This window comes from Salmo salar, chromosome 14 (assembly GCF_965601325.2).
Source record: "Salmo salar chromosome 14, fSalSal1, whole genome shotgun sequence".
In the NCBI taxonomy this organism is placed as follows: Eukaryota; Metazoa; Chordata; class Actinopteri; order Salmoniformes; family Salmonidae; genus Salmo; species Salmo salar.
Genome location: NC_138304.1, coordinates 73,628,985 through 73,656,168, shown reverse-complemented (window position 1 = coordinate 73,656,168; position 27,184 = coordinate 73,628,985). Strand labels below are relative to the sequence as shown.

General features: G+C 41.8%; 1 long non-coding RNA gene across 1 annotated transcript; it reads right to left on the bottom strand.

Moving 5' to 3' along the window:
• Positions 1-4,190: 4,190 nt before the first annotated feature.
• Positions 4,191-24,117, bottom strand: LOC123726760 (uncharacterized). The gene is made up of 2 exons (XR_006758896.2): positions 22,093-24,117; positions 4,191-7,628 (listed from the first exon to the last, which is right to left on the bottom strand). It is a non-coding gene; the product is annotated as an uncharacterized LOC123726760 (long non-coding RNA).
• Between the last annotated feature and the right edge of the window lie 3,067 nt (positions 24,118-27,184).

Below are 27,184 nucleotides of genomic sequence, written 5' to 3'. Positions count from 1 at the left end.
GTATATAGCCAATATACCACACCCCCGAGGTGCCTTATTGCTTAATTCTAGCTAGGTGGCTAGGTGGCTAATGTTAGCTAGGCTAGGGGTTAAGTTCAGGAGTTAGGTTAAAGGGTTAAGGTTAGGGTTAGGGGAAGGGTTAGCTAACATGCTAAGTAGTTGCAAAGTAGCTAAAAAGTAGTAAATAGTTGAAAAGTTGCACATTGGCTAAAATGCTAAAGATGTCCATGATGAAATTTGAACTCTTCACCTTTGGGTTGCCAGACATTTGCATTATATGCCCACAACCCACCAACAACCTTACTTTTATTCCAAAAAAGTGTTAAACAAATCAAAATATATTTTACTCTTGGCATTCTCTCAACCAGCTTCACCTGGAATGCTTTTCCAACAGTCTTGAAGGAGTTCCCACATATGCTGAGCACTTGTTGGCTGCTTTTCCTTCACTCTGCGGTCTGACTCATCCCAAACCATCTCAATTAGGTTGTGGTTGGGGGTTTGTGGAGGCCAGGTCATCTGATGCAGCACTCCATCACTCTCCTTCTTGGTCATATAGCCCTTACACAGCCTGGAGGTGTGTTGGGTAATTGTCCTGTTGGAAAATAAATGATAGTCCTACTAAGCCCAAACCAGATGGGATGGCGTATCGCTGCAGAATGCTATGGTAGCCATGCTGGTTAAGTGTGCCTTGAATTCTAAATAAATCACAGACAGTGTCACCAGCAAAGCACCCCCACACTATCACACCTCCTCCTACGGTGGGAACAACACATGTGGAGATCATCCGTTCACCCACACCGCGTCTCACAAAGACATGGTGGTTGGAACATAAAATCTCCAATTTGGACTCCAAAGGACACATTTCCACCGGTCTAATGCTCATTGCTCGTGTTTCTTGGCCCAAGCAAGTCTCTTCTTCTATTGGTGTCCTTTAGCAGTGGTGTATTTGCAGCAATTTGACCATGAAGTCCTGATTCACACGGTCTCCTCTGAACAGTTGATGTTGAGATGTGTCTGTTACTTGAACTCTGTGAAGCATTTATTTGGGCTGCAATTTCAGAGGCTGGTCACTCTAATGAACTTATCCTCTGCAGCAGAGGTAACTCTGGGTCTTCCATTCCTGTGGCGGTCCTCCTGAGAGCCAGTTTCATCATAGCGCTTGTTGGTTTTTGCGACTGCACTTGAAGAAACTTCTTCAAGTTCTTGAAATGTTCCGTTTTGACTGACCTTCATGTCTTAAAGTAACGATGGACTGTCGTTTCTCTTTGCTTATTTGAGCTGTTCTTGCCATAATATGGACTTGGTCTTTTACCAAATAGAGCTGTCATCTGTATACCACCCCTACCTTGTCACAACACAACTGATTGGCTCAAACGCATTAATAAGGAAAGAAATTCCACAAATGACCTTTTAAGAAGGCACACCTGTTAATTGAAATGCATTCCAGGTGACTACCTCATGAAGCTGGTTGAGAGAATGCCAAGAGTGTGCAAAGCCGTCATCAAGGCAAAGGGTGGTTATTTTGATTTGTTTAACACTTTTTTTGCTTACTACATGATTCCATATGTGTTATTTTATAGTTTTGATGTCTTCATTATTATTCTACAATGTAGAAAATAGTAAAAATAAAGAAAAACCCTTGAATGAGTAGGTGTTCTAAAACTTTCAACCGGTAGTGAATATATACCATTAGGGGAGCCTAAAGACAAATAATTCACTTGTTTAGAGATAAAAATTGTGATCCGTTTTTAATAAAGCAGTAAAAGTTAAGGTGAGTGTGTTGGGGGCAACTGCCCCCCTCCCTTACAATGGAGCAATGTTTTTTTGTGTCCGCAATTGGACACTGTTCTTAGAGGTGATAGTTACCCCAGGTTGCCCTACTTGCTACTGGAAAATTATTCTGAGCAAACAAAAAAATCAACATATCTGAAATGGAGAAAACCAGCTAACGTAAATATGTTTACAGGTATGCTAACAGTTTTCCCATGAATTTACTCTCATCCTATTTTTTGGTCATGGTCTTTTCTTTTCTCCCTTCCCCGGTCCGTATGCCTGATAAATAGTAGAGGTTGCAAGTGGGAGACGGTGTTACCACTAGGTCCTATTTTGGGTCTGGTTTCCATGGGAACCGCTGGATTGGTAGAACAGAAGGCAGGTTGTGGTGATATGGGAAGTAGGGGGTGGGAGGGGGCAAAGTGGACTTGTCAATCAAAGAGCTCCGGCAAACACTATATATCTGTCGCGTGGCCTCACTTTCATGATTAGACAACACTGCCACCATTTTAGATATTCTCTTCAGCAAAACCTTACTACTTAAATACTCTGCATATATACAACAATATTCGCCTCTAAACTCTGAATTGAATTGTAGGGTTTTAATCGTTATCGTTCAAATTAGGAAAGGACATAGGCATGGTCTGTGTCCTGTCCTACATAGTGTGCTTATAAAAGGTTGAACTTGAATAAACTTGAAAACCAAAAACACGCTCATCATAGGACACCACAAACTAACTTTGAACCTGAAATCCATCCCCGTTTACACATTCATTGTGCATAAAGGGCGCTTTCGGTCCTGACTAAACTGCTGGATACTCTTACCGCACCGGAAAGGTTTGGGGAAACATCAGATTGCGCCTCCCCACGATCCTCCTCCATTAAGTAATTACATGAGTGTTTCATTAACTGTGGGCTCATTACCCTCACATTACATTGGTAGGCGTGCAACATTGTTTCAAAGTGATTGCGGACTGTTCCCTCACTATGAAGCACCTTTTAGTGTAATTGCATTGTGGGGCTCACTAGAGTGTTCTTCACCCACCTGAAGAGAGGAAGCAAGGACAACGTGAATAAATACAGAGGGTGCACTACAGGAACGTCCTACAGAACTTATAATATGCCTTGGGATCAGTAGTTTCTAAAATGAAATTGTAGTCAGAGTATGGAAGGACTATGCAGTTTCTTTCTAAATGTTGAAGTGAGTGAATTCCAGTGGTGCCCAAAGAATATTATACGAATACTGTCACCTAACTAATCTTTTTAATGTTTCTTATTAGTGTGTATGTCTATGAATCGAACATAATCAAAAAGTAAGCATTAAATAGCATAAGGTTTAATAATAATAAAACAGGTACATAATATTCAAGTTGTTGAGATCCTTTGCCTCAAGGAATTCATTATGTTTCTGTGCACGAAAATCAATAATGCTGAAAACCTAAAAACCTCCACTCTAATGGAAAAGGATTTTTATTTTGATAGAAATACATAGGTGACACATTCTTTTATCAATATGTAATATATCTGAAGGCCTAAGCCCTGAAGTACAGTTTGGACTCATATGGCACAGTGAGGTTCAGCTGGTAGAGTTGCTCCAGCTAGCCCAGGGCACCAAAACCTTCCAAATTCCACGGTGACTGAATTTGTTCAGCACTGAATCGGTCCACAGCCAATTCTCTATGTGGCAGATATGAAAAGCTGTGTGTCTGTCAAGAAAAAGAAGTGCCACTGACTGAAAACAAATTGGCACTATCACTACCCCCCAGATAAGGCTGGCACTGCAGACAGTGTGGTGACAGATTTTGTATGGTGGCTTGCGGTGACGCCCTGTGATTTTTGCCGTGCGCTGAGGCAGATCACCACAGGGTTTTTCTTTGCTTGGCCGCACCAACCGTCTGTTGGGGCTTAATTAACATGGCCGTCAACACTCCCAAGATGCAGCTGACCAGCGCCAAACCCAAGAGTTAGACTCCTCCATGTATGCAGAAACGTAATTATATAGGTCCTGTAATGGAAATGACCTGTTTGTAGAATTGTTTGTATTTTGATAGTATTTGGAGATGTATTTAATTATATAATGATCTATAGATGAGCAGCCCATTGTAGTGGCCCAATACTACAACATATTTCATTTCCTGATAGTGATCTATGAACACTTAATTAAATAGGCAAAGTAGAATTTTGTGACAAACAATTGTACTACTACTGCTTGATTCATAGATCGATAATTCAGACAACTTTTCCGCAGTCCAAAAGGTCAGCATTGTTTGTTCTGCCATGTGACAGAGACTTTATTCCATTTATTCACTCAGATTTAGCTAGCTTGCGTGCTTTGCTGAACTCCAGGTTTGGCATCAAAAGGCAATATGAGAGGATGTGCAGAAGTGAGCAACAGAGAGCGACAACATAAATCTTACTCAATTCAAGAAGAAGCTTTATTTATTTACCAAACAAGGAAAAAAAACACTTGTAAAAGAGATCACAGATTAAACAGTAGGCTGGACCATTGTACGTAAACAGCAGGTTTATCCTACTAGAATAACTCTCAATAACAACAAAATATACTGTAAAGATACTTTCTTTTCTAGTCATATCAAGTAATTCAACAAGTTGTAATTTGAACTCTGTACATAAAGTCTAAAATGGAATATAGGCTTGTTTCTAATGTAATTTGACCACCATCCCGAATCTGTATCAAAGCATTTGCATTGAGACGGTGTGTGTAGTAACAGAGTTACAGTGGAATAAACTTCTAATGTAAACACAATATTCTCACTTAAGTCATGTTTTTGAAGTTACCCATGTTCAACTGAATGCCAAAACAAAGCAAGATTTTATGCACTGCCCTGTTTGTGATCAATGTGAATTGTTGTCACCAATGCAGTAAGCTGATGAGCGAGTACAACAATAAGGACTTGTAAATAGACATATGCAAAAACCAAAAAATGTCACAATCTTTTGGAAAATACAGTCAACTGAGTTCCATCTCTCCTCTTGACATTCCAATGAAACTGATATGTGGTCAATATGTCAGATCATAGTATCGCTGTCTAATAAAACATGTGTGGATATTTATGTCAAATGACTTATGATCTAATTCAATAATAAAACCACCCCTTAGTTAACATTTACATTTTAGTCATTTAGCAAACGCTGTTATCCAGAGACATGCCTAATGGCATCTAGAGCAGGGATGGGGAACTGGTCCTTTTGCACGCCTGCGGATGAATTTCCCCCCAAAAAACAAAAACATTCTGCTCAGGGCCCCCAAAAGTCTAGGGCTGTCTCTGACTGCATGTGCGATTATGGATGTGGGTATGCAGCCCCGTGAGCCACTGCGGCCCCTCATAATGACTTCAGATTTATGGTGGCTCCCACCCACATCAAAGTTGCCCATCCCTGGACTAGAACATCAAAGGAGGAGCAAACATGTTCTAAGGTTTGGGATATGCAAAGAAATGCCCAATTTAATCACATACAGTAACACACATTTCCAATTTCCCAAACAACACGGATCATCTGAGTCTCTTTGCAGGTAGAGCAGCAGCTCATCATAACAGGAAACATTCATCAGAGAATATACATGCAGAACTCCCTCAAAGGGCAACTATCTTAAAGGGTAATATATGTCTTATGACTCTATAGGCTCCCAGGCTGTTCCACCACCAGTTTGTCAAATGTAAACAAGCTTTATATGTAAGGCAGAGAGCTAACAAAGAGGAGGAGACAGACTAAGAGCATTAAATGGATTAGAAACAGAGAAAGTCTGCATTTGGTGAACATCTGTGCCAGTATACAGCACCAATAATGCCACCTGGTTACTTGACTCTCTTAGTCGATTGAGATAGTTTCTGAACTGGGGACCTATGAGTTACGCAAATTTATTTCAAGTTAGGATTCAGAACCTTCAGGAGCCTTGTGCTACATATGTAGGATCTTAATTTTAGTCCATTTGCTACAGCAGGAAAATCATCCTCCAGCAACAGGACATTGTGAATTATTATGTGGATTATAATTAATGGACATTTTCATAAGGGTTGATAAAACACATTTTTAGGGCAAATCAAGTTGGAAATGTCTAAATGGAAACAAACTTTAGAAGCCTTTTTAAACCTTAAATGCACTAAATGGTTGCATTTCCTGCTGTGCATGTAAATTCTCAGCAACAAAAGACTGATCAAATTAAGATCCTACATCTGTATAGTAGTAATTGCCATGTTTCAGTGAATTGTTGCTCCACTGGGCACAGACGTCAGTTCAACGTCTAGTTTTGATTTACATTTGGTGGAGTTGTCATCCAATGTGAATTCAACGTGAAATCAACAACAAAAGAATCACAGTCATTGGATTTAGGCTAAAATTCCCTTACATTGATTACTTTTTGCAAATTCAACCAGTTTTCCACGCTGATTCAACATCATCACATTGAATTATTTTGTTAAAATGACGTAGAAATAATTTTCTTCAGGCTTGTCACTGCACTGTCAGTGACAGCCAGAGTAATGAGACTCATCGTCAGTGGCTAAACTGAAATGCACTCCCAGAAAAGGGAAAACTGCAGGCTAATTTGAGAGATAACGACACACACTCCCACCCCTCGTCACAGAGAGGAAAGTGCTGCACTCATTCCCCTGACGTGGCCAGAATAAACCCACGTTTGTCTGAAGGCTCCTGGGGTGTGATATTGGACAAAGTGTGATGGTCATTGTAGGTCTTTGCATGTTTCTGAGGATGTATGAGCGTAGAGTGCATGAGTGTTGTGAGTCTGTGTGGGTGTCTTTGTGTAGGAGAATAGTTTGTGTAGTGTGTTTGTACAGGGGGCCTGTAGGACTGTGTGTGTGTGTGTGTGTCTATGTGTGTGTGTTACTGACTGACTAAGTACAGTAACCTAAAACCTAGGCCATTGAGTACAGCTTTAAAGATATCTCTCTTTACCAAAACCAACATTTTAGAACACAAATCAGAAAGGGCTGTGTACAAAGAGGTGGTCTTCTTAGTATGCCAGGTCGGGTTTAGGAGGTGATGTGATCAAGCTGTGCTCAGTCACTGGAATAGTTATATCACTTGCTGCAGGAGAGGACAGGCTCCCCCTCTTCCTTCCAGAGAAAAACAGCTTTTCTATTTCAGTTACTGTAGCCTGTCCCTTGGGCAAAACACCAGCTTCCCTCGTAGCACCATTGAAGGACCCCTCTGGCATTGCAGTATTTCGGAAATGTTTAAGGGCTCAGGAAACACTGTGATCCCCTTATGGCCAAGGTGAAGAACCTCCCACTGCCATTGTTCCTGCCTCATAGTAGGACTCCTCAGGCAATTCTGTAGTCAGTCCATATCTCAAGATAACACTCAGGAATCAGAAGATGTGTTTCAATGTGCTGAATCCGGACATGTGGAAACTCTCTTAGATAGTTATCTTTTATGTTTCTTTGGCAATGCAGCAGCTCTGGTCACCAGCACCTCAGGCAATGCAGTACAGCAGTCTTTGATAAGGAAGGACCCCTCAGGCAATACGGTAATCAAAGGTGTCCTTCTCCATGTAGTCAGTCCAGGTAGAGGAGGGCATGCTGCGGTAAGGGTCGAGCAAGATACGGAAGCAGCGTATGATCAGGAGGCCCAAAACGAGGAAAAGGATGAGGACAAAGATGAAGGCTGCCTTCGCCTCCAATGTCAAAAAAGAGGATGAGGACAGGTCTGATTCAGAGGCAGTCAGGGTACTGCTCAGGAAATCCTCATCCATCTTGGGCGAAGTTGGGTCACTGATAAACTCTCCCTCCTTCTTCACCCTCACCACCCGTCACACAAGCACTGAGGAGGTCAACTCAGTGTGGTAGGTAGAGGGATAGTGACGCTGCTGGTGGCTGTGGAAAACCAAAGGAGTTATTGTCTTGTAGTGTGTAAGTGGAAAAAATACATTCTCTTTTTTCTGTTTTCTGTTTTTGTCTTATGAAATTCTATATGCAGGGCTCCCTTGTGAAAGAGAACCTGGTCTCAATGGTGACTCCCTTCTTAAATAAAGGTACAAATTCAAAACTTTTTAAAAAAACATTTTCAAAACCTGTTGAAATGATTTCATGATCGACTTTAATGTTTCCAAAAAGAGTTTCAGGTAACAAACTGCACATTTGTTGTCGTTCTTTAAAAGCACTATTCTTACCATCTTCAGGAGTTAACCTACAACTGACAAGAAAATATAAGAAATTCAACAGTTTTTCCTCCTCTCCTTCCTCCCTGCTAGGGCTATTCCTCCCGAACTGCGCCATGAGACGCTCGATTTTATTGATTGAAAAAAAAAAATCTCCTTGCCTCCCTCTTTCAGAATAACCTAGCCCTGTTGTGTGAGAGGGCACGTACAGTGGCATGGGGTTAGCACTTAGACCTCGTTAGTCTACTGTGAAGACTGAAGAAAAGAGGCTGCCATCCTTTCAGCTCGAGGGCTGGACCAAGTAAATTCACTGCGTGTGTCTCTGAGCATGGTGTGAATGGTAAAGGGTGCAGTGTTACGATGCAGTGTGGTGTTTGTGATCGTAATAGGGAGAAAAACAAGTAGGAAAGTGTGAGTGACAACAGAGCTGTTCTTGTGAACGTGATTACATAATCACAGGGGTGTTGAGCTGTGCCTGATATATGTAAGTATATTGGTATGGATGGAGATCCCAAAAATATATGTATTACATATGTAATTTGATCACCCTGTTGCAGGATAAATGTCTTGCAATGCAGGACATTTTTTAATTGTAGTGTATGTGAGGTTGAAAAAGGCTTCTGAAGTTAGTAATTGCAATTTAGATATTTTAGACTTATCCCTTATGAAAAAGTATCAACCCCTACAACAATATCCATGAATTATAATCCAAATAATAATGCACATTTCTTGTTGATGCAGGATTATTTTCCCGCTGTAGCAAACTGCCTCAAATTAACATCCTACATCTGTATATCCAATTGCAGAGAATTTTATTTCTGGACATTTACCCTCAAAGCTTGGGAGAAATGTTAACTTGTCAGCAATAAATCTTATTTGTGGGGATATATCCATATATATCCCAGAATATGGCCAGTACTATTTTATTGCAGAAACTTGAAATTATAGCTAGCTTTTAAGCAAAAATTATAATTTGGACAAATATTACTATTAATCCTCCACCTGTAACCGTTGAATCAAGAGATTATTAAGCAGCACGCCTGACATAAAAGTGTTTAATCATCAAAATGCCAAAGAGATCTAGCTTCTTACGTAATAGTAGGCAACAGAAGTCTGACCTTTTGTATGTTTCATAATGTTCCACTGTCTGGGAGCAACAGGATCATGAGCAGGTGGTATTGCATAGGCAGGTGGGTGTATAAATCGTGCTATGATTACTGGCTTTTCTCCTAGTCCCCAGTGTGCCCCATGCTCCCCAGTGTGTGGCTGCTTTGTCATGCAGACGTTACTGGCGATAAAGCTGGGGCCCCAGTGCCAGCGGTCTGGGGTGCTCCACTGAGGCCAGTGAGTCTCTGATCCATGGTCACGCTCCGTGGCGTCATGGTGATGGGGGAAGGGGGGTCGCCAGGGAGCCGTAGACGTAAGCAGGCGCCACAGGGCACCTGGGCGTGTTCCAAAACGGCCAACAGCCCTGTGCAGATTTATGTTTACGTCTGGCTCTCTCTCTGTTTGTCTTGTCTCTGTTTTGTCTGTTTGTAAGTCTGTTTGTCTTTTTCTATCACAGTTAATGTTTTTCTCTCTTTGTATTTTAGATTTCTCTTTGTTTCTGTTTAGCTTTCTCTGTTCACGCTTACATTTGTCTGTTTCTATTAATCAGTCTGTTTGTGTGACTCCCTGTGAAACTGTCCCTACTCTATCTGTCCGTCAGTCAGTCTGTTTGTTTTCCCCTCTACTGTCTGTCTCTTTCCATTTCAACTACTTTGTTTCCCCCACAGTTGATCAGACCCCACGTTCCCCATCCTCGTCAGTCTTCGTCGCTATCTATTCATCTGGTAACCTCTTACCCCAATGCAATATACCCTTCTGTGTTCCCAGCCTATTTATTCATAACTCTACTCCTCTGTCACTTTGTCACCCAATGCAGCGCCTCTCTCGCCTCTGTCTGCCTTTCAGAGGCCACTTATGGGCTCCTTGTCAGGTAATCCATCAAAGTTCTTTCTCAAAATGATATTTTGTCAATGCTGCCTCAAAAACCCATGGTGTCACAGAGTGACAGCCTCAATATTTGAACCCTTTGCTCCTTAACACTGTTAAATGTAACTAAATGTAATTGATAATGTAATCTGTTATCCTCAAATAGTAATTATTTATCATGACAGGGCCATATACAATAACAAGTAATGCTGCATACTCCAAGAAAGGTTAAAATCTCACCTTTCTGGTAAAAATTGCTGAGGTGTAGTCACGTTTGAAGACACAAGCTCAAGTACACTGTACAAATATTGGTACGGCTGGCTTCCTGGTTAAGCGAGCAGTGTGTCAAGAAGCAGCGCGGCTTGGCAGGGTCGTGTTTCGGAGGACGCATGGTTCTTCACCTTCGCCTCTCCCGAGTCCTTACGGGAGTTGCAGCAATGGGACAAGACTGTAACTACCAATTGGATATCACGAAATTGGGGAGAAAAAGGGGGAAAAAGTACCCAAAAATGTTTTGGTCAGAACCGGTACCAGAACCACACAGGTCCCTTAAACAGGGGACTTACATCTAAGAGGTTGGTATGTGTGAGGTTCTTCATCTACACTCTTAGAAAAAAGGGTTCCAAAAGGGTTCTTTGGCTGTCCCCAAAAGATAACCAATTTTTGGTTCCATGTAGAACCCTTCTACCTGCAACCAAAAAGGGTTCTTTAAAGGGTTCTCCTATGGGGACAGCTGAAGAACCCTTTAAGGTTCTAGATAGCACCTGTACATTCCCATATCTGTTTTACAGGCCAGCAGCCTCCACAAAGATCACAACACAATGCCCATGGGATCTTTATCAACTACGCAAATACTTCATCTCAAAGCTACTTTTAGATATGAAAGATATATATTACTGTAAAATATGAACCAAACCAACCACACCATATGTTACTAATGCCATTCAACTTCATGCCTGTGTGGCTGAGACTGTCATGTTTGCAATCTTGTCAATATACAGACAGCCACCATTTTCTACTCCGTAATGTTCTAAAATCTACTTCTACTCCGTAATGATGCTAAAATGGCGCCGGAGCAGAAGGAAAACGTTTTATGTGCCCCCAACCGATTGTGTTTTTTTGTTAGTTTATCTGCGTTGTTTAACTTATTTTTTTTACTATTTTTGTACATAATGTTGCCGCTACCGTCTCTTATGTCCGAAAATAACTTCTACACATCAGGACTGCGATTACTCACCACGGACTAGCAGAATCCTTTTTCTTCTTTCACGATTCTGACGAGCCCGAGGTGGAGGATATACGGCTCCCTCTGGAACAGGCCCTGACCCCAGTGATCTGCGTGAAGAGGAGGCGGAGAAAGAGAGGCCGGAGGTCGGGCTGCCTTCTGAGGAGTAGGAGGCGATCGAATAATCCCACACTCCCCTCAATTCTGCTTGCAAACATGCAAACTTTGGACAATAAAATGGACGAGTTATTGGGAAGATTAAACCACCAACGGGACATTAAAAACTGTAACATCTTATGCTTCACGGAGTCGTGTCTGAACGACGACAATATCAACATACAGCTGGCTGGTTATATGATGTACCGGCAGGATAGAACAGTGGCGTCTGGTAAGACAAGGGGCGGTGGTCTATGTATTTTTGTAAACAACAGCTGGTGAAAGATATCTAAGGAAGTCTTGAGCCATTGCTCGCCTGAAGTAGAGTTTCTCATGATAAGCTGCAGACCACATTACCTACCGAGAGAGTTCTCATCTATATTCTTTGTAGCTGTTTACATACCACCACAGTCAGAGGCTGGCACCAAGATAGCATTGAATGAGCTGTATTTCGCCACAAGCAAACAAGAAAAAAACTCAGCAAGAGGCGGCGCTCCTAGTAGCCGGGGACTTTAATGCAGGGAAACTTAAATCAGTTTTACCTCATTTCTATCAACATGTTAAATTTGCAACCAGAAGGAAAGAACTCTGGACCACTTATACTCCACTCACAGAGATGCATACAAAGCTCTCCCTCAGCCTTCATTTGGCAAATCTGATCATAATTCTATCCTTCTGATTCCTGCTTACAAGCAAAAATTAAAGCAGGAAGCACCAGTGACTAGATCAATAAAAAAGTGGTCAGATGAAGCAAATGCTAAGCTACAGGACTGTTTTGCTAGCACAGACTGGAATAAGTTCCGGGAATCCTCCAATGGCATTGAGAAGTACACCACATCTGTCATTGGCTTCCTCAATAAGTGCATCGATGACGTCGTCCACACAGTGACCTACGTACATACCCCAACCAGAAACCATGGATTACAGGTAGCATCCGCACTGAGCTAAAGGCTAGAGCGGCAACTTTCAAGGAGCAGGACTCTAACCCGGAAGCTTATAAGAAATCCTGCTATGTCCTCCGATGAAACACCAGCTCTGACACTCATCGGATGTGGCTGGGCCTGCAAACCATTACAGACTACAAAGGGAAGCACAGCCAAGAGCTGCACAGTGAAACGAAACTACTGGACGAGCTAAACTACTTCTATGCTCGTTTCGAGGCAAATAACACTGAAACATGCATGAGAGCACCAGCTGTACCGGAAGACTGTGTGATCACGCTTTCCACAGCCGACGTGAGTAAGACCTTTAGACAGGTCAACATTCACAAGGCTTTCAGGGCCAGACGGATTACCAGGACATGTACTGCGAGCATGCGCTGACCAACTTGCAAGTGTCTTCACTGACATTTTCAACCTCTCCCTGTCCGAGTCTGTAATACCAACATGTTTTAAGCAGACCACTATAGTGCTTGTGCCCAAGAACACTAAAGTAACCTGCCTAAATGACTACCGACCCGTAGCACTCACGTCTGTAGCCATGAAGTGCTTTGAATGGCTGGTCATGGCACACATCAACACCATCATCCCAGAAACCCTAGACCCACTCCAATTTGCATACTGCCCCAACAGTCTCTATTGCACTCCACACTGCCCTTTCCCACCTGGACAGAAGGGACACTATGTGAGAATGCTATTCATTGACTACAGCTCAGCGTTCAACACTATAGTGCCCGCAAAGCGTATCAATAAGCTAAGGACCCTGGGACTAAACACCTCCCTCTGCAACTAGATCCTTGACTTCCTGACGGGCCACCCCCAGGTGGTAAGGGTAAGTAACAACACATCCGCCACACTGATCCGCAACACAGGGGCCTCTCAGGGGTGCGCGCTCAGCCCCCTCCTGTACTCCCTGTTCACTCATAACTGCACGGCCAGGCACGACTCCAACACCATCATTAAATTTGCCGATGACACAACAGTGGTAGGCCAGATCACCGACAACAATGAGACAGCCTATAGGGAGGAGGTCAGAGACCTGGCCTTGTGGTGCCAGGACAACAACCTCTGCCTCAACGTGATCAAGACTAAGGAGATGTCTGTGGACTACAGGAAAAAGAAGACCGAGCATGCCCACATTCTCATTGACGGGGCTGCAGTGGAGCAGGTTGAGAGCTTCAAGTTCCTTGGTGTCCACATCACCAACAAACTAACATGGTCCAAGCACACCATAACAGTCGTGAAGCGGGCACGGCAAAACCCCCTCAGGAGACTGAAAAGATTTGGCATGGGTCCACAGATCCTCGAAAGGTTCTACAGCTGCATCAACGAGAGCATCCTGACTGGTTGCATCACTGCCTGGTATGGTAACTGCTCGGCCTCCGACCGCTAGGCACTACAGAGGGTATTGCGAACGGCCCAGTGCATCACTGGGGCCAAGCTTCCGGCCATCCAGGACCTCTATACCAGGCGGTGTCAGAGGAAGGCTATGAAAATTGTCAAAGACTCCAGCCACCCTAGTCATAGACTGTTCTCTCTGCTACCACACGGCAAGCGGTACCGGACCGCCAAGTCTAGGTCCAAGAGGTTTCTAATCACCCCCAAGCTATAAGACTCCTGAATATCTAGTCAAATGGCTACCCAGAATATTCATATCGCCCCCCCCCCCCCACACACAGCTCTGAAGTGACAACGATATTGAAGAGTCTGCTTAGGAGACAAATACTCTCAACTGTTTGAATAATAAAAATAGAGTAAGTTACCTGTGATGAATACTGAAAACAAAAACTGTAATTTCTATATGCAGGAAATCCTATTTTAATAATGGGCATGGTAAGAATTGACTACCAAAGTGCAAGTCATAATTCCCATGACACCTAGCAAAATCTGAAAAGCGGTTCCTTCATTTATTCCATATGATATTTTTAGATTAACTTAAAATAAGGTCTGTGTTTGGTTTAGGCTTACACCACCTTGCCAGTTTTATAACTGTGTAGATATCATAGGATATAACTCTGATCAATATAAGCGAAGATAATTTTTTTTATAGAATGGATTTATGAAAATATGTTGACAAACGTTACCTAGTGAGATTTACACGGGTATCAAAACGCCGAGGCGGTTTAAGCACAAAACACAGACCTTATTTGAAGTAGATCAAGACATTCTCTATGGAAGACATGAATGGTAAAATAACGAAGGAACCCCTTTCAAGTTCAGCCGCAAGTTATTACAGGAATTATGACGCGTCGACTATTTCTCTCTAAACCATATACCTTTGACTATTACGAGCCTGCTGCTGCCTACCACCGCTCAGTCAGACTGCTCTATCAAATATCAAATCATAGATTTAACTATAATATAATAAACCTTAGGTCATTAATATGGTCAAATCCGGAAACTATCATCTCGAAAACATTATTCTTTCAGTGACATACGGCACCGTTCCGTATTTTATCTAACGGGTGGCATCCATAAGTCTAAATATTCCTGTTACATCGCACAACCTACAATGTTATTTCATAGTTCCGTAAAATTCTGGCAAATTATTTCGCAACGAGCCAGATTCTGTATACCCTGATTCTGCGTGCAACAAACGCAAGAGAACTGACACAATTTCACCTGGTTAATATTGCCTGCTAACCTGGATTTCTTTTAGCTAAATATGCAGGTTTAAAAATATATACTTCTGTGTATTGATTTTAAGAAAGGCATTGATGTTTATGGTTAGGTACAGTCGTGCAACGATTGTGCTTTTTTTCCGCAAATGCGCTTTTGTTAAATCATCCCCGTTTGGCGAAGTCTGCTGTCTTTGTTAGGAAGAAATAGTCTTCACAGTTCGCAACAAGCCAGGCGGCCCAAACTGCTGCATATACCCTGACTCTGTTTGCAAGAGAAGTGACACATTTTCTCTAGTTAAAATCAATTAATGTTAGCAGGCAATATTAACTAAATATGCAGGTTTAAAAATATATACTTGAGTATTGATTTTAAGAAAGACATTGATGTTTATGGTTAGGTACATGTCGGAGCAAAGACAGTCCTTTTTCGCGAATGCACACCACATCGATTATATGCAAAGCAGGACAGGCTAGATAAACTAGTAATATCATCAACCATGTGTAGTTAACTAGTGTTTATGATTGATTGATTGTTTTTTATAAGATAAGTTTAATGCTAGCTAGCAACTTACCTTGGCAACGTAAAGCAGGTGGTTAGAGCGTTGGGCTAGTTAACGTAAGGTTGCATCCCTAAGCTGACAAGGTAAAAATCTGTCGTTTTACCCCTGAACAAGGCAGTTAACCCACCGTTCCTAGGCCGTCATTGAAAATAAGAATGTGTTCTTTAACTGATTTGCCTAGTTAAATAAAGGTTAAAAAAAAATTACAAAAAAAAAAATTAAAAAAATTAAATAATAATATATATATATATTTTTTCAATAAATAAATAAAAATTCGGCAAATCGGTGGCCAAAAATACCGATTACCGATTGCTATGAAAACTTGAAATCGGCCCCAATTAATCGGCCATTCCGATTAATCGGTCGACCTCTAATGTACATACTGCCTCAACTAACCGGTGCCCCTTACATTGACTCTGTACCGGCACCCCCCTGTTTTATATTGTTATTTTTTACTGCTCCTCTTTAATTACTTGTTACTTTCATCTCTTATTATTATCCATATTGTTTGAAACTGCACTGTCGGTTAGGGGCTTGTAAGTAAGCATTTCACTGTAAGGTGACGGTAACCTTACATTCACTGTAAGGTGACTGTAACCTGTTGTATTCGGCGCATGTGACTAATACTATTTGATTTGATTAATATCCCAATTATTGTGCAATAAATTGTCATTTTTGCCATGAATTCACACTAACAGGTGGCAATCTGACAATCTTGATACTTAATTCTGACTTGTAAGACTACAGGTTTTCGTCTATTGGATAGAAAATTGACTTTGCCTTTCCAATCAGAAAACCCACTGCATTATTCAGTGGATCAAGCATGGCTCTTTCATCTCAACACGAGCAGTCTGAGAGGACATTCATCTAGTTCCACAACAGAGAGCATAGACGATGAGAATACTGACCAATCATTTACTTCACATTCTTGGCATCCCACCCAAACATCCATCTGGGAGTATGGTATAATACATTAACATGGCTGGAATTTGATTACTGTTATCTCTTCCACTGCCAGGGAGACAGAGAGAGGGGGAGAATACATATCTATCCGCAGATAGTCAGTATTTACGTGTGAAAAAAAGAGAGATCGCAGGTTTCTATAATGCGTAGAGGTGTGTGTATATGTGTGAGTGGGATAGGTGTGATTCATTAATATTGTACACTTCAGCATTTCTGGATGATTCAAGAATACACATAGCTGATTCTGGGTCAACTATACTTTTTCATATGACATCAATACTTTTTTTAAATGTAAAAACGTATCAGCATTTGATTTGCTCATACGAGATAGGGCTGCTCTTTACAAACACTGAAATAAATGCCTCTGGTTTGTTTTTTCTACAAATTCGACAGCAGTTCATGGCTCATGGTCGATATGCACCACATATGAAATGTGAGTCAAATGTGAAAGAAGAATGCATAGGAAATGTCCACTACTTGAGACTAATATAAATCTCATGATTTTGCAATCTTCCTGTGACAATTACAGACAAAAGGGAATGAAAAACTGAATAATTCAGTTGTTAGGATAGGAATTATGGGTAACACAATGCTATGGAGAGCACCGCGAATGTAATAATATTCAGACTATCAATGACTTCTGGTAAGTGTAGACTGGGGTCACCTTAACAGACCTGCTACATTTTTGCTGGGCGTGAGCCGCAAGTGAAACTACACTTCCATTGCGGTCAATGAAAACCTGCTACACTGGCCGTGTGAGTGAAGCAAAGCTGCATGCTGCGAGTTAAAATTATGCTCTGGTTCTATTTCCAAGAAAACAATGTGTGCGGGCTCACATCCGAGAACACTGGATCACGTGGCTCGCACCTCTTCCTCTGGGATTTATACGCGTCCAATGTATCATGTAAAACCTACAATGCTTTCCCTCTTCATCCAGTGTATCAATTCTGTAAGTCTGTACACTGAGCATTTAGAAGAGAATTTCAACAACAAAAATATATCCTAATGGTTATTTTTAACAGGAATACAGAGAATACTGACATTATTAGGCTAAATCCGCACTGTAAAGTTGGTTTGATGAACCACATAGTTGTTGGGACCCCCAGGCGAGGGTTGAGCCGACGACCCTTATTCCACTACATTTCATTTTGTACAACAGTAGTAAGGTTTGAGTACAGAATTGGCTTCATTAAGATTGATTCACATCCCTTCCCTTTCAAACCCTATGCTTAAAACACTTGTGTTACTCGTGGTAAATAATGGTCAACTACTGTATGACTGCTTCCGGTTGACCCTCTCAGCCGCACTCGAGCCCTTTGGGGGATATGGTAACGTCGCGCTGCCATGCATCACTGTTGCTATTAGCCTTGCGTAGTCATTATCGATCTCCCATTGTGTTCTTTGTCTGTGGCGGTAATGGCAGCTGTCACTTAGGATGACTCATGTGGCGCCAGCACGGTGAGCCAGCGTGGTGAGCTCTGTAGCCGGTAACAGCCCAAACATTAATGTAATCGGCGACTGACGGCGCTCACAGCTCCCTGAAGAACTGAATGAGGGCCTGAACACTGCTGATGCCACAGACTGTCTTACACAGGTAACCGTGGGTTGCAGGCATAGCTGAGGGAAGTATGGGTGCTAAGGGTGCTGCAGCACCCCCTGAAAAATATATTTTTTAAATACTTTAAAAAATATATACACTACCGTTCAAAAGTTTGGAGTCACTTAGAAATGTCCTTGCTTTTGAAAGAAAAGCAATTTTTTTGTCCATTAAAATAACATCAAATTGATCAGAAATAGAGTGTAGACACTGTTAATGTTGTAAATGACTATTGTAGCTGGAAACGGCAGGTTTTTTATGGAATATCTACGTACATAGGCGTACAGAGGTCCATTATCAGCAACCATCACTCCTGTGTTCCAATGGCACGTTGTGTTAGCTAATCCAAGTTTATCATTTTAAAAGGCTAATTGATCATTAGAAAACCCTTTTTCAATTATGTTAGTACAGCTGAAAACTGTTGTTCTGATTAAAGAAGCAATACAACTGGCCTTCTTTAGACTAGTTGAGTATCTGGAGCATCAGCATTTGGGGGTTCAATTACAGGCTCAAAATGGCCAGAAACAAAGAACTTTCTTCTGAAACTCATCAGTCTATTCTTGTTCTGAGAAATGATGGCTATTCCATGCGAGAAATTGCCAAGAAACTGAAGATCTCATACAACGCTGTGTACTACTCCCTTCACAGAACAGCGCAAAACGGCTCTAAACAGAATAGAAAGAGGAGTGGGAGGCCCCGGTGAACAACTGAGCAAGAGGACAAGTACATTAGAGTATCTAGTTTGAGAAACTGTCACAACATCCACAGAAGGTGGCGCCTCTCCTCGGTCGAGCGGCGCTCGGCGGTCGTCGTCGCCGGCCTACTAGCTGCCACCGATCTGTGTTTCAGTGTCTATTAGTTATGTCTGTTTTTTGTGTGCACCTGTTTTGTGTTTGTCATTAGTGGGGGGGTATTTAGTCTGTCTGTGTTTAGCTAGGATTTGTGCGGGATTGTTCGTTGTTACGTGTGGTGTTACTTATATGATATAGGCATTAGGGTTGCCGGGCTGCGCCCCGTCTGCCTTTTGAGCGGAGCTTCTTTTTTTGTCATTTTTCCTGACTGTTATGCTCCCAGCCGTATGTGAAACTTACCCGTGGATTTATTAAATTAAGATTGTTCCAACGGACCTCAGTCTCCTGCGCTTGACTCACTCCTTAAACTGTTCATTCCGCTCGTGACAGAAACAGACGCCTCACAAGTCCTCAAATGGCAGCTGTAATGAATAGTACCAACAAAACACTAGTTTCAACGTCAACAGTGAAGAGGCGACTCCGGGATGCTGGCCTTCTAGTTCCTCTGTCCAATGTCTGTGTTCTTTTGCCCATCTTAATCTTTTCTTTTTATTGGCCCGTCTGAGATATGGCTTTTTCTTTGCAACTCTGCCTAGAAGGCCAGCATCCCGGAGTCGCCTCTGCACTGTTGACGTTGAGACTGGTGTTTTGCGGGTACTATTTAATGAAACTGTCAGGATTCAATCTTTGGAATTACAAGAGTTGTTGCCCTGTCCCTTTCTCTGCCATTGCCATTCTAATGGAATCCAGAAAGAACAAAACCCTGTCCTCAAACATTTACATCAAAAGGTGCAAAGTTATGGGCAAAGACACAAAACATCCACATCAAATTAAATATTTTTCTTGATCAAATTTTTTATTTCACCTTTATTTAACTAGGCAAGTCAGTTAAGAGCAAATTCTTATTTACAATGACGGCCTACCCCGGCCAAAACCAGATGACACAGGGCCAATTGTGCACCGCCCTACGGGACTCTAAATCACGGCCGGATGTGATACAGCCTGGATTCAAACCAGGGACTGTAGTGACACCTCTTGCACTGAGATGCAGTGCCTTAGACTGCTGTGCCACTCAAAAAACAACCACTTTTTGTGTTGTATTAATTTTGCATCCTTACAAACCTCTTAATATAAATGTACATTATATTGTATTGTACATAGGTTGGTCATTTATAGGTTTGTACCTGTAGACTTTCCATCACCATGAAGAAAAACAATGGCCAATACAGTAATTGAGTACATTCAAGCATCAGGTGGTTTGTGATGATGTGATGTGATGATATGGCTCATTTGGTAGAGCAGGGCGCATGCAATGCGAGGGTTGTGGCTTCGATTCCCACGGGAGACCAATATGAAAATGTACGCACTCACTAGCATAAGATCATTTTAGTTTTCACATAGAAATAAGTTGCATTTGCAAAGTATTTCAAGAAACTGGGAAACATATCAAGCATGTGTTTTTATATTCCACACTTTACTAGTCCTGTATTAGTGGACTGATATAGACAGCTTCAGCTCTGGCAATTATTTAATTCTGATTTCCCCCCCAAACTACTTCCCATGACTATGGCTACAGGGTAGGGGAAAAAAGTAGTCGTAGGCTACAAGTGCTTCAGCCTCCAGCGTTAAGATTAATGGAGTTAGCCTGGAAGGGGAACAACCTAATTTCTCTTCACGTGACAATGTTTTCAGGCCCTGAGTAGGAACAGCTATAGCCACAGTTGTGATGCATCTAACAAGCTAAAGGTGTTATCTAGCTCAGGTCACGCGAGTCGTTACTCAGAGAATAACATGCTCTGAGGCTGATATGTGAGGACATCATAAAATGTTAAGAAATCATTCAGAAGTGTAACGGGAGGAATGCGGTTTGACACTTAAATACTCGGCCCTATCTCCGGCACTTTGTCCTCCCCAAACTCTGTTCTCACACTTATAGGCATCTGATGACAAATGATTCATACAGTATATCACTCATTGGATAATTGTATATGTGTGATACTAAAGTGTATTCAAACGCAATGTAAAGAACAGACTAATAGTATTGTTGTGTATCTTGAGCAATACAACAAAATACAGTAAGTTGAGGCACTGTACAGTACTTTTGTATTGAAATAAAATATTTGAAGTAAAAAAATATCCCTGCCATTCCCTGAGGAAGTGTCACAGCCAACTATATATATATATATATATGGTCGATTCCAAAGAAAATGTAACCTCTATCCAAGTTTTCTAACAGTCTTTCAAAACGCCTGTACCTGTATTTCAACATTTTTGTCAGACGTAGATAAGACTTAATCCGTTTGGGAATAAATCTGAATTTCCTGCATGATTGGAGTGCAATCCAACTCTCATTCCATCACATCCCTCAGTAAAATTATATTTTGTCCTTTTTAAAACTGCCTCTCTCTTTCACCCCCCCCCCCCCCCCCCCCACACACACGTTTAGTTACTATGAATTCCTGATTAAACATATTTTAAACAAAATGCACCCCTATCTCTGGAGGACAGAAGAAATTGTAAGAAATCCTTTTGAAGTAGAACAGGAGGAATGAGGTTTAACACTTAAATACTCCGGATACTAGTACATTGTGGCAAAACTCAAATGGCAACGTATTTACACTGATACATTCTTATACTTACAGCTATGCATACACACACTTTCATACTCACATCCATACACGAACCCCACCTTCAATAGGTCTGATCACATACAAGGCCCCTGGTTTGGCCTCATCTCCCTCACACTGGAGAGGCAATCGAGGAGGCTACTTCCTTACATCAAACTAGGCGTCGGTGCGGAGCTGATGTGCTCTGGCATTTCCATCACAGAGCGTACTCTCCAATTCTTACCCTCTCACTGTTAATTCTCGTCCTCTGTCTACCTTGCGCCTTATTTCTCTATTTTTATCTGTTTATGTAGCCTATCTTCCTTGGTCATGCATGTCTGTGATAGAGACAGAGATAATAAGACTTTATGGCAGACAACCGAGTTCTTAGAATCAAAACAGCACTGTAGAACAGCGTGTATAGTGTTAATTGCAGTGTAGCCTAGATTGCCTCTGGCTATGTCAGAGGGAATGTTTCTGTACTTGTATCAGTACATTTTAAGCTAATAACATAGACCTAACAATTATTGTAAATGTGTGTTTACCTTGTGTTATAATAACCTATGTATAATATAAACGGTAGGACTGACTTCATTCATTATAGGCTCCTGGTTGTAGTTAATTACATGTGAAAGCCCACAACAGCATTGCTGTTAGATGGCTTCATTAATTTAGTTAGCTATACTAAATTAATAATAGGCTAAAACTTGTCATGTATGGCTAGCTTTATTCAAAATAGCAGAACATACCTGCCAGGCTACAAGTCAGCTCTCCCGCGCTGCCTCTCTTTACGCGAAAATCGTCATGCGGACTTGTGCCCTCGTGGAGATTCAGTGCGGTGAATAAATAATACTGAGGTATTAATTTTGTATACTTCACTAGGCTAAAAGCAGCGTTTACTCGTTCATTCGTGTCGGTCAACCACTGAAAACATAAACGTGTCAAACTTTTGTCTGCCTCTTATCCATTTGGTGGAATTTCAACCACGCTCCGGTCTCCGCGTCCCACGTCTCCTCCCAGTTCCCACCCCTCCTCGTGCACTTCTCCAATCCCGCCTCTCAGTCACACAACAAGAGGATAATGGTGGTGTCTCGTTCCCTTAGCAACCAGTTGCTATAGTAATATTCCTCGGTAATTCAAAGTGTTGATGATGATGATGAAGAGTCCAGATGTATGACCACGACAGTTAGATTAGGCTAGTTATTCAATCAAACACATGTATTTTACAATTCGACCCTTAACCTAGGAAGAAACGTGTATCTCATAAACGTATGTGTGCTGTTGCAGGTAGCCTACTCCAAAAAACAGAGGATTCGCGAAATCCACTTTTTGCATAGTTGTAGGAGCTCCTCAGCATTTTAGCTGCTGCACATCTCGCATTTCCCAACAACTTTACAGTAACTAGACGTTTGTTTCTATGCGAAACGGCTGCGGCGCTTTTAGGAGTAGCCTTAGTTACAGCCCTTCCCGTACCGCGACCAAAAGAAAGCTCTACACACATGCAAGAGGCATTTCTCACTCAATACCGAAAGTGGATTGAATCTTTTTCTGAATATTCTCTGTTTTTTGGAGTTCCACCTGCAACTGCACACAGGTGTTCATACGAGACATCGAATCGAGAACAAAGAAAGTATCGCCAAGGACAAGGTTAGTACAACAATATCCTGATTACGGTAAACAGCAGCCTATTCAAGATCTCAGATGAGCTTTATCTCTGCCACTGAGGTTCGTATTTACATGGCTATCTAGCAGTAATGTTAGAGGCTACTGGCTTTGATTGTTAGTCTCCTGGGAGAAGAGGCACTGTGTAGTACTGTTGGCCACTATTGCCTTTGTGTTCAATGAAATAGGCTACCAGAGAGAGAATCAGTCAGACAATGTGGCTCCCTGACTTGAGTTGTGGATATTTGAGTTAAATGATGTATACTAGGCCTAATTCCCCTCAATTTGTATTTCCCCAAGATACCCTTGCTAGTGGAGATAATGCTAGAAACGGAATGCTTTCATTTGTATTTATTTTATTTTTATTTCACCTTTATTTAACCAGGTAAGGTAGCTGAGAACAAGTTCTCATTTACAACTGCGACCTGACCAAGATAAAGCAAAGCAGTGCGACAGAAACAACAACACAGAGTTACACATGGAATAAACAAGCGTACAGTCAATAACACAATAGAAAAAAAATTAAGTCTATATACAGTGTGTGCAAATGGCATGAGGAGGTAAGGCAATAAATAGGCCATATTAGCAAAGTAATTACAATTTAGCAGATTAACACTGGAGTAATAGATGAGCAGATGATGATGAGCAGATGATGGTGTGTAAGTAGTGATACTGGTGTGCAAAAGAGCAGCAAAGTAAATAAAAACAATATGGGGATGAGGTAGGTCTATTGGGTGGGCTATTTACAGATGGACTATGTACAGCTGCAGCGATCGGTTAGCTGATAGCTGATGTTTGAAGTTAGTGAGGGAAATATAAGTCCCCAGCTTCAGCGATTTTTGCAATTCGTTCCAGTCACTGGCAGCAGAGAACTGGAAGGAAAGGCGGCCAAAGGAGGTGTTGGCTTTAGGGATGACCAGTGAGATATACCTGCTGGAGCGCGTGCTACGGGTGGGTGCTGCTGTGGTGACCAGTGAGCTGAGATAAGGCGGAGCTTTACCTAGCATAGACTTATAGATGACCTGGAGCCAGGATGAATCAGCTGTGATAGCCTATTCTTCTCATTTATTTTTATTTTATTTTTTATTTCACCTTTATTTACATTTACGTCATTTAGCAGACGCTCTTATCCAGAGCGACTTACAAATTGGTGCATTCACCTTATGATATCCAGTGGAACAATCACTTTACAATAGTACATCTATATATTTTTTTTTGGGGGGGGGGGTTAGAAGGATTACTATATCCTATCCCAGGTATTCTTTAAAGAGGTGGGGTTTCAGGTGTCTACGGAAGGTGGTGATTGACTCCGCTGTCCTGGCGTCGTGAGGGAGCTTGTTCCACCATTGGGGTGCCAGGGCAGCGAACAGTTTTGACTGGGCTGAGCGGGAACTGTGCTTCCGCAGAGGTAGGGGGGCCAGCAGGCCAGAGGTGGATGAACGCAGTGCCCTTGTTTGGGTGTAGGGCCTGATCAGAGCCTAAAGGTACGGAGGTGCCGTTCCCCTCACAGCTCCGTAGGCAAGCACCATGGTCTTGTAGCAGATGCGAGCTTCAACTGGAAGCCAGTGGAGTGTGCGGAGGAGCGGGATGACGTGAGAGAACTTGGGAAGGTTTATATTTAACCAGGATGAAGGTATGGTAGGCCTAAGTAGCCTATTGTAAACTGTACCACATCTGACAATTAGAGTAACATGCCATTTTATCATTGGGGACATCAAACTTTGTGCTATAGAGTATAGACTGTTGGGTTTAACAACATTTCCAAAACTCCATACATGATCATAGGCTTTTGTTTTGAAATGTGTATTAATTTTATCACCAGCACTTTTGGAACCATAGCACCACTGCAGCTATATTATCCAACCACCTTGATTCCCTTTGGTCAGAGGGATGACTGTCAATTCATGCTGGAAGTTTCTAACTTTCACAGACTGACCAAACTTTTTGACAAAAGTTTTTAGAGTAAGATTGTTGGTCATTAAGATGTCACTTTCCTAAAATATTGTAGCAAATAGAGGGGCGGGAAAGTAAAATCAGGTCATTGGCGTGAAAGGCAAGCACCCTACGCGTCGCGCCAACTTGGTGAGAATTGTAGTATGAGTCACTGGTTCATATTAATGAGTATCACTGCCCTGCTTCGACCAATTTGATCACCAATATGCAGCCTACAGTTTTTTAGAGAGAATATATTTGCGGGAGTCCTTCCTAATTAAAACAATAACCCTAACCAGCCGTAACATACGTATTCGATTTCTATTGTCTGCCATTTGCTGTCTTTTAGCCTCTGATTACTTTTCTCTCCTAATGAAGATTTGTGTTGGTCTACTCGTTTTCCTCAACAGCTACCCTCTTTGGATTTATTATTGTTGCCGGCTGTACAGCCATATCTTGTGTTCCCAGGGTTTCTATTTTAGGATTAGGATTATGTCATGCAACGTGGGCTGCTAGGCCTATATTATAAATATGACACAATCAGCATTTCACTTTGGATATGAATTATCCAAATTATCAATCAGTTAACCACCATGGCGGAAGTGCGAAGAGATTATGAACTTGTTCTCAACTGGCCTACCTGGTTAAATAAAGGTGAAATAAAAAATAAATACAAAAATAGATGAGAAGAGTGCGCTATCTCAGCTGATTTATGCAGGGGATTTAAAATACGATTTTTAAAATATTCTGTAGGCGGTGCTTTTTAGTAACTATTTGAATTATGTTTTAGTCCAATGCATGGTGGTTGAACGAATTGACACCTTGAACGTGAAAGTGAGAATGGCTCAGTGAGTGGGATCGGCCTAGAACATCACGGAGCTGATGAACGTTCCCTTTTTCAGAACCATGGAGAGCGCAGTGTGCATTGTGGCGCAGTCCCTTCTACTCCTACTCAGAGCCATAGATACAGTATTTTGTTCATAGTTCACATTTTTATGAACTCCCAAATCATGCTCAAAATTCAATTTAATTGATGTCACTGTTGAGTTTTGTTTTAATCAGTTTGGTTAACATGTTCATCCCATTGCTCATTGTGACATAGCCAACCATGACCCCGCTGAGATTGCTCCGCGAGAAGCCGCTTCTGTGGTGCAGCTGGCCTTGTGCTTACGATCGGTTCTGCAGTCTACTTTTATAGTAAATACGGAGTCGGTGAGGATGCACCGGCCACTGTGGAGAGCGTGGACCGTATTGTCACGGTTGAGGAGGGTTAGTTTACTTAATTGACAATGTCTAAATAGGAATAGATAAATATTTAGTCCGGACTGAAACTATATTTAGGTTTCGTCGCAAATGGCACCCTATACCTTATTCCTTATTTTGACCAGGACTCACAGTTCTATGGTCAACAGGCGCTTGTTCAAAGTAGTGCACTAAATAGGGAAGAGGGTGTAATTTTGGATGCAGAATGATGACGACTAGCAAAGGCCAGAGGATATTTGATATGTTTCCATGTAGCCTTAAATGCTATGGTATTCCACTATTAACAACAACAAACAAACATGCTCCTTTGAAACCAAACCTTTGCTTTAGGTTTAATTGAACATGTTGGTATATTATGCAGACACATAAATACATTTGATGTCATACAATATAAAACACAAGTAAAATATATGATCAGCCTAACTACATGGACAAATGTCTGGTGTCTTGTAGCTGGTAGTTCTTAAACTTAGAGAAAATATCCTCTATTGTTTATTCATAAAGATAATGAGCACACCCTGGACCAGGAGGACCCAGTCCTTGTTCAGGTAAGAATGGACTTATCAATAGCCTAGGTGACAGTCTTTCTGCTCTCTTGCATCACAATCCCATAAGGAATGGGCAGAGAGCTGAAACAGACTGGCACCCAGGCTATAACAACACTGCTTCATTAGCAGGATGGGTTCAATAACAATCTGTCATTCAAACTGTCATTTTACTGACTCGTAAATTGATCCTGATTTTTTTCCCTTAGTATGTGGATGAGGAGGTTGGGCACCGGCCCTGTCTGGCTTTAATCCCTTGGTCTGGACCTCTGTGGGTTCCCAGGTCTGTAAATCCATCGATACTGATACTCTCTGGTCTTCTCTCTGGTCTTAAAACAGATATTCATATGCAGGTACCTCGGATGTTCCCTTACCCTTTGAACACAGACATGTAGTTCAACTGCCAATTGTCTTAGAATCTATCATGCAGTGGTAGATT